This window comes from Aegilops tauschii, chromosome 4, assembly GCF_002575655.3.
Source record: "Aegilops tauschii subsp. strangulata cultivar AL8/78 chromosome 4, Aet v6.0, whole genome shotgun sequence".
NCBI classification, from domain to species: Eukaryota; Viridiplantae; Streptophyta; class Magnoliopsida; order Poales; family Poaceae; genus Aegilops; species Aegilops tauschii.
Genome location: NC_053038.3, coordinates 189,198,899 through 189,208,732, shown reverse-complemented (window position 1 = coordinate 189,208,732; position 9,834 = coordinate 189,198,899).

The following is a 9,834-nucleotide window of genomic DNA, read 5'->3' as shown; positions in this document are numbered from 1 at the left end:
CTCACGGTACATTAATGGAGAATTTTTTTAATCAAACAGATAGGAAGACGGGGGTTTATAATTTTCAACTCCCAACTTATTTACCTCGAGGATAATGTCAATAATAATAACTCATGATCACCTACATCCAACTGGATATATATCCCTAGATCTTTCCCCACCACATGATGCTTGCCAAGTGGAGAATAATTAAGAACGGAGTACGGGTGAACACTATTGACTCTACATAAAAGTAAGCACCGAAAAGTAAAAGATAGGCCCTTCGCAGAGGGAAGCAGAGGTTGTCATGCGCTTTTAGTTTTGGATGTGCAAGCTCTTAATTGAAATGAACGTCACTTTATATTGCCCCTTGTGATAGCAACCTTTATTATGCCATCCATCGCTTTTATTTCTTCACCATCGCAAGACCGTACAAAGCTTATTTTCCCTTACAATAAAAGATCATAGATATTTAGGAGTAATTTCTATTGCTTTATGCATCGATGAAAACTTACTTGAAGGATCTTATTCAATCTATAGGTACATATGGTGGACTCTCATAGCAAGAAACTGGTTTCAAGGGTTTTTCGATGCACAAGTAGTATCTCTACTTGGTACAAATTTTGGCTAGCAAAATATTACAAGAAAGCACCACATGTTAGAGGATCCATGACAATATAACTTCTATGTGAATATAAGCAAACATAACTCATTACGTTGTCTTCCCTTGTACAACGTCAACTATTCAATCAGGCATAGAATAGTTGATGGGGGCTCACAATCATAAAAGATGTCCAAGATAGTATATTTATATATGAGACCTCTCTTTCTTTATTACTTTCATGAATTGCATCAATGACCAATGCTATGTCTGTTAACTTCCAACAAATTTCATCAACTATACTTCTTAATGTGAAGTCATTACTCCCAATGTGAAGTCATCAACTATACTTTATCGCTTTTTATTATTTTCATTGCTAAGATTAAAGAAGGTAAAGCAACCAACTCAGACTACTCTTTATTATATACTCTCACACTCGATTACATAGATAGATAGATCACAAAACAAGCACTCAAAACTAGATCATACTAAAACTTTATTCTTCTAAATCATGAAATAACTAAGGATCGAACTAAGATAGACAGCGATGGTAAAAGTGACGGTGATACTAAAACAAGCACTCGACACCTTTTTGACAAGTGACGGGTTGGTCACTGAGGTGGAGCGGTGGCAAGGTAGTGGGGGCTTGTCGGCACGGAGCTTGCCAGGTCTTCGCTTTCTTGCTGGCAGGTGGCTAGCCGACAACTCTAGTATTGGTCTTCTGCACTACTTTAGTACTTCTCGATCACCTGTCTGGAGATCTTCTTCATCATTTAATCAACCAAGTCTGGAGTGTTGGGGAACGTAGTAATTTCAAAAAAATTTCTACGCACACGCAAGATCATGGTGATGCATAGCAACGAGAGGGGAGAGTGTTGTCCATGTACCCTCGTAGACCGACAGCGGAAGCGTTATCACAACGCGGTTGATGTAGTCGTACGTCTTCACGATCCGACCGATGAAGTACCGAACGTACGACACCTCCGAGTTCTACACACGTTCAGCTCGATGACGTCCCTCGAACTCCGATCCAGCCGAGTGTTGAGGGAGAGTTTCGTCAGCACGACGGCGTGGTGACGATGATGATGTTCCACCGACGCAGGGCTTCGCCTAAGCTCCGCAACGGTATTATCGAGGTGTAATATGGTGGAGGGGGGCACCGCACACGGCTAAGAGATCTCAAGGATCAATTGTTGTGTCTCTGGGGTGCCCCCTGCCCCCGTATATAAAGGAGCAAGGGGGAGGCAGCCGGCCAAGGGGAGAGGCGCGCCATAGGGGGGGAGTCCTACTCCCACCGGGAGTAGGACTCCTCCTTTCCTTGTGGGAGTAGGAGAAGGGAAGGGGGAAGGAGAAAGAAGGAAGGGTGCGCCCCCCTTCCCTAGTCCAATTCGGACCAGACCATGGGGAGGGGTGCGGCCACCTTTTGAGGCCTTTCTCTCCTTTCCCGTATGGCCCATTAAGGCCCAATACGAATTCCCGTAACTCTCCGGTACTCCGAAAAATACCCGAATCACTCGGAACCTTTCCGAAGTCCGAATATAGTCGTCCAATATATCGATCTTTACGTCTCGACCATTTCGAGACTCCTCGTCATATCCCCGATCTCATCCGGGACTCCGAACTCCTTCGGTACATCAAAACTCAATAAAACTGTCATCGTAACGTTAAGCGTGCGGACCCTACGGGTTCGAGAACTATGTAGACATGACCGAGACACGTCTCCGGTCAATAACCAATAGCGGGACCTGGATGCCCATATTGGCTCCCACATATCCTACGAAGATCTTTATCGGTCAAACTGCATAACAACATACGTTGTTCCCTTTGTCACCGGTATGTTACTTGCCCGAGATTTGATCGTCGGTATCTCGATACCTAGTTCAATCTCGTTACCGGCAAGTCTCTTTACTCGTTCCGTAACACATCATCCTGCAACTAACTCATTAGTCACAATGCTTGCAAGGCTTATAGTGATGTGCATTACCGAGTGGGCCCAGAGATACCTCTCCGACAATTGGAGTGACAAATCCTAATCTCGAAATACGCCAACCTAACAAGTACCTTTGGAGACACCTGTAGAGCACCTTTATAATCACCCATTTACGTTGTGACGTTTGGTAGCACACAAAGTGTTCCTCCGGTAAACGGGAGTTGCATAATCTCATAGTCATAGGAACATGTATAAGTCATGAAGAAAGCAATAGCAACATACTAAGCGATCGAGTGCTAAGCTAACGGAATGGGTCAAGTCAATCACGTCATTCTCCTAATGAGGTGATCTCGTTAATCAAATGACAACTTATGTCTATGGCTAGGAAACATAACCATCTTTAATTAACGAGCTAGTCAAGTAGAGGCATACTAGTGACACTCTGTTTGTCTATATATTCACACATGTATTATGTTTCCGGTTAATACAATTCTAGCATGAATAATAAACATTTATCATGATACAAGGAAATAAATAATACTTTATTATCGCCTCTAGGGCATATTTCCTTCAGTCTCCCACTTGCACTAGAGTCAATAATCTAGTTCACATCGCCATGTGATTTAACATCAATAATTCACATCACCATGTGATTAACACCCATAGTTCACATCTCTATGTGACCAACACTCAAAGGGTTTACTAGAGTCAATAATCTAGTTCACATCGCTATGCGATTAACACCCAAAGAGTACTAAGGTGTGATCATGTTTTGATTGTGAGATAATTTTAGTCAACGGGTCTGCCACATTCAGATCCGTAAGTATTTTGCAAATTTCTATGTCTACAATGCTCTGCACGGCGCTACTCTAGCTAATTGCTTCCACTTTCAATATGTATCTAGACCGAGACTTAGAGTCATCTAGATTTAGTGTCAAAACTTGTATCGACGTAACCCTTTACGACGAACCTTTTTGTCACTTCCATAATCGAGAAATATATCCTTATTCCACCAAGGATAATTTTGACCGCTGTCCAGTGATCTACTATTGTACTCCCTTGCCAAAATCAGTGTAGGGTATACAATAGATCTGGTACACAGCATGGCATACTTTATAGAACCTATGGCCAAGGCATAGGGAATGACTTTCACTCTCTTTCTATCTTCTGCCGTGGTCGGGCATTGAGTCTTACTCAATTTCACACCTTGTAACACAGGCAAGAACTCTTTCTTTGACTGTTCTATTTTGAACTACTTCAAAATCTTGTTAAGGTATGTACTCATGGAAAAACTCATCAAGCGTCTTCATCTATCTCTATAGATCTTGATGCTCAATATGTAAGCAGCTTCACCGAAGTCTTTCTTTGAAAAACTCCTTTCAAACATTCCTTTATGCTTTGCAGAATAATTCTACATTATTTCCGATCAACAATATGTCATTCACATATACTTATCAGAAATGCTGTAGTGCTCCCACTCACTTTCTTGTAAATATAGGCTTCATCGCAAGTCTGTATAAAACTATATCCTTTGATCAACTTATCAAAGCGTATATTCTAACTCTGAGATGCTTGCACCAGTCCATAGATGGATCGCTGGAGCTTGCATATTTTGTTAGCACTTTTAGGATTGACAAAACCTTCTGGTTGCATCATATACAACTCTTCTTTAATAAATCCATTAAGGAATGCAGTTTTGTTTATCCCTTTGCCAGATTTCATAAAATGCGGCAATTGCTAACATGATTCGGACAGACTTAAGCATAGATACGAGTGAGAAACTCTCCGTTGGGGAACGTAGCAGAAATTCAAAAATTTTCTACGCATCACCAAGATCCATCTATGGAGTATACTAGCAACGAGGGGAAAGGAGTGCATCTACATACCCTTGTAGATCGCGATGCGGAAGCGTTGCAAGAACGCGGATGAGGGAGTCGTACTCGTAGCGATTCAGATCGCGGTTGATTCCGATCTAAGCACCGAAGAACGGTGCCTCCGCGTTCAACACACGTGCAGCCCGGTGACGTCTCCCACGCCTTGATCCAGCAAGGAGAGAGGGAGAGGTTGGGGAAGACTCCATCCAGCAGCAGCACGACGGCGTGGTGGTGATGGAGGAGCGTGGCAATCCCGCAGGGCTTCGCCAAGCACCGCGGGAGAGGAGGAGGAGGAGGTAGGGCTGCGCCAGGGAGATGAAAACTCATATGTTTGCAGCCCCCAATACCTGAACTATATATAGGGGAGAGGGAGGGGGCTGCGCCCCCTCTAGGGTTTCCACCCCAAGGGGTGCGGCAGCCCCAAAACCCATCTAGGGCGGCGGCCAAGGGGGGATAGGGGGAAACTTGCCCCCCAAGCAAGGTGGAGGCGCCCCCTCCCCAAACCCTAGGCGCCTTGGGCCCTGGTGGGGGGCGCACCAGCCCACCTGGGGCTGGTCCCCTCCCACACTTGGCCCATGCCGCCCTCTGGGGCCGGTGGCCCCACTTGGTGGACCCCCGGGACCCTCCCGGTGGTCCCGGTACATTACCGATAGCACCCGAAACTTTTCCGGTGACCAAAACAGGACTTCCCATATATAAATCTTTACCTCCGGACCATTCCGGAACTCCTCGTGACGTCCGGGATCTCATCCGGGACTCCGAATAACATTCGGTAACCACGTACATACTTTCCCTATAACCCTAGCGTCATCGAACCTTAAGTGTGTAGACCCTACGGGTTCGGGAACCATGCAGACATGACCGAGACGTTCTCCGGCCAATAACCAACAGCGGGATCTGGATACCCATGTTGGCTCCCACATGTTCCATGATGATCTCATCGGATGAACCACGATGTCGGGGATTCAATCAATCCCGTATTCAATTCCCTTTGTCTATCGGTATGTTACTTGCCCGAGATTCGATCGTCGGTATCCCGATACCTTGTTCAATCTCGTTACCGGCAAGTCTCTTTACTCGTTCCGTAACACATCATCCCGTGATCAACTCCTTGGTCACATTGTGCACATTATGATGATGTCCTACCGAGTGGGCCCAGAGATACCTCTCCGTTTACACGGAGTGACAAATCCCAGTCTCGATTCGTGCCAACCCAACAGACACTTTCTGAGATACCTGTAGTGCACCTTTATAGTCACCCAGTTACGTTGTGACGTTTGGTACACCCAAAGCATTCCTACGGTATCCGGGAGTTGCACAATCTCATGGTCTAAGGAAATGATACTTGACATTAGAAAAGCTCTGAGCAAACGAACTACACGATCTTGTGCTAGACTTAGGATTGGGTCTTGTCCATCACATCATTCTCCTAATGATGTGATCCCGTTATCAACGACATCCAATGTCCATGGTCAGGAAACCATAACCATCTATTGATCAACGAGCTAGTCAACTAGAGGCTTACTAGGGACATGGTGTTGTCTATGTATCCGCACATGTATCTGAGTTTCCTATCAATACAATTCTAGCATGGATAATAAATGATTATCATGAACAAGGAAATATAATAATAACCAATTTATTATTGCCTCTAGGGCATATTTCCAACACTCTCATCGTAGTCAACATCTTGAACTTGTCGAAAACCTTTTTGCGACAATTCTAGCTTTGTAGATAGTGACACTACTATCAGCGTCCGTCTTCCTCTTGAAGATCCATTTAATCTCAATGGCTCGCCAATCATTGGGCAAGTCAACCAAAGTCCATACTTTGTTCTCATACATGGATCCCATCTCAGATTTCATGGCCTCAAGCCATTTTGCGGAATCTGGGCTCACCATCGCTTCTTCATAGTTCGTAGGTTCGTCATGGTCTAGTAACATAACTTCCAGAACAGGATTACCGTACCACTCTGGTGCGGATCTTACTCTGGTTGATCTACGAGGTTCAGTAATAACTTGATCTGAAGTTTCATGATCATCATCATTAACTTCCTCACCAATTGGTGTAGGTGTCTCAGAAACTGGTTTTTGTGATGAACTACTTTCCAATAAGGGAGCAGGTATAGTTACCTCATCAAGTTCTACTTTCCTCCCACTCACTTCTTTCGAGAGAAACTCGTTCTCTAGAAAGGATCCATACTAAGCAACGAATGTCTTGCCTTCGGATCTGTGATAGAAGGTGTACCCAACAGTCTCCTTTGGGTATCCTATGAAGACACATTTCTCCGATTTGGGTTCGAGCTTATCAGGTTGAAGTTTCTTCACATAAGCATCGCAGCCCCAAACTTTAAGAAACGACAACTTTGGTTTCTTGCCAAACCACAGTTCATAAGGCGTCGTCTCAACGGATTTTGATGGTGCCCTATTTAACGTGAATGTAGCTGTCTCTAATGCATAACCCCAAAACGATAGTGGTAAATTGGTAAGAGACATCATAGATTGCACTATATCCAATAAAGTACGGTTATGACGTTCGGACACACCATTACACTGTGGTGTTCCAGGTGGCGTGAGTAGTGAAACTATTTCACATTGTTTTAACTGACGGCCAAACTCGTAACTCAAATATTTTACCTCTGCGATCATATCGTAGAAACTTTTATTTTCTTGTTACGATGATTCTCCACTTCACTCTGAAATTCCTTGAACTTTTCAAATGTTTCAGACTTTGTGTTTCATCAAGTAGATATACCCATATCTGCTCAAATCATCTGTGAAGGTCAGAAAATAATGATACCTGCTACGATCCTCAATATTCATCGGACCACATACATCTGTATGTATGATTTCCAACAAATCTGTTGCTCTCTCCATAGTTCCGAAGAACGGCGTTTCAGTCATCTTGCCCATGAGGCACGGTTCGCAAGCATCAAGTGATTCATAATCAAGTGATTCCAAAATCCCATCAGTATGGAGTTTCTTCATGCGCTTTACACCAATATGACCTAAACGGCAGTACCACAAATAAGTTACACTATCATTATTAACTTTGCATCTTTAGGCTTCAATATTATGAATATGTGTATCACTACGATCGAGATCCAACAAACCATTTTTCGTTGGTGTGTATGACCATAAAGGTTTTATTCATGTAAACAGAACAACAATTGTTCTCTAACTTAAATTAATAACCGTATTGCAATAAACATGATCAAATCATATTCATGCTCAACGCAAACACCAAATAACACTTATTTAGTTTCATCACTAATCCCGAAAGTACAGGGAGTGTGCGATGATGATCATATCAATCTTGGAACTACTTCCAACACACATCGTCACCTCGCCTTTTACTAGTCTCTGTTTATTCTGCAACTCCCGTTTTCGAGTTACTACTCTTTAGCAACTGAACCAGTATCAATTACCGAGGGGTTGCTATAAACACTAGTAAAGTACACATCAATAATCTGTATATCAAATATACCTTTGTTCACTTTTACTAGTCTCTGTTTATTCTGCAACTCCCGTTTCGAGTTACTACTCTTAGCAACTGAACCAGTATCAATTACCGAGGGGTTGCTATAAACACTAGTAAAGTACACATCAATAATCTGTATATCAAATATACCTTTGTTCACTTTGCCATCCTTCGTATCCACCAAATAGTTGGGGTAGTTCTGCTTCCAGTGACCAGTCCCTTTGCAGTAGAAGCACTTAGTCTCAGGCTTAGGACCAGACTTAGGCTTCTTCACTTGAGCAGCAACTTGCTTGCCGTTCTTTTTGAAGTTCCCCTTCTTCACTTTGCCCTTTTCTTGAAACTAGTGGTCTCGTCAACCATCAACACTTGAAGTGGTCTCGTCAACCATCAACACTTGATGTTTTTCTTGATTTCTACCTTCGTCGATTTCAACATCACGAAGAGCTCGGGAATTACTTTTGTCATCCCTTGCATACCATAGTTCATCACGAAGTTCTACTAACTTGGTGATGGTGACTAGAGAATTCTGTCAATCACTATTTTATCTGGAAGATAAACTCCCACTTGATTCAAGCGATTGTAGTACCCAGACAATCTGAGCACATGCTCACTAGTTGAGCGATTCTCCTCCATCTTTTTGCTATAGAACTTGTTGGAGATTTCATATCTCTCAACTCGGGTATTTGCTTGAAATATTAACTTCAACTCCTGGAACATCTCATATGGTCCATGATGTTCAAAACGTCTTTGAAGTCCCGATTCTAAGCCGTTAAGCATGGTGCACTAAACTATCAAGTAGTCATCATATTGAGCTAGCCAAATGTTCATAACGTCTGCATGTGCTCCTGCAATAGGTCTGTCACCTAGCGGTGCATCAAGGACATAATTTTTCTATGCAGCAATGAGGATAATCCTCAGATCACGGATCCAATCCGCATCTTTGCTACTAACATCTTTCAACATAATTTTTCTCTAGGAACATATCAAAAATAAACACAGGGAAGCAACAACGCGAGCTATTGATCTACAACATAATTTGCAAAATACTATCAGGACTAAGTTCATGATAAATTTAAGTTCAATTAATCATATTACTTAAGAACTCCCACTTAGATAGACATCCCTCTAATCCTCTAAGTGATCACGTGATCCATATCAACTAAACCATGTCCGATCATCACGTGAGATGGAGTAGTTTCAATGGTGAACATCACTATGTTGATCATATCTACTATATGATTCACGCTCAACCTTTCGGTCTCCGTGTTCCGAGGCCATATCTGTTATATGCTAGGCTCGTCAAGTTTAACCTGAGTATTCCGCGTGTGCAACTGTTTTGCACCCGTTGTATTTGAACGTAGAGCCTATCACATCCGATCATCACGTGGTGTCTCAGCACGAAGAACTTTCGCAACGGTGCATACTCAGGGAGAACACTTATACTTTGATAATTTAGTGAAGGATCATCTTATAATGCTACCGTCAAACAAAGCAAGATAAGATGCATAAAGGATTAACATCACATGCAATCAATATAAGTGATATGATATGGCCATCACCATCTTGTGCTTGTGATCTCCATCTCCGAAGCACCGTGCTTGTGATCTCCATCTCTGAAGCACCGTCATGATCACCATCATCACCGGCGCGACACCTTGATCTCCATCGTAGCATCGTTGTCGTCACGCCAACTTATTGCTTTTACGACTATCGCTACCGCTTAGTGATAAAGTAAAACTATTACATGGCGATTGCATCTCATACAATAAAGAGACAACCATATGGCTCCTGTCAGTTGCCGATAACTCGGTTACAAAACATGATCATCTCATACAACACATTATATCACATCATGTCTTGACCATATCACATCACAACATGCCCTGCAAAAACAAGTTAGACGTCCTCTACTTTGTTGTTGCATATTTTACGTGGCTGCTACGGGCTTAGCAAGAACCGTTCTTACCTAC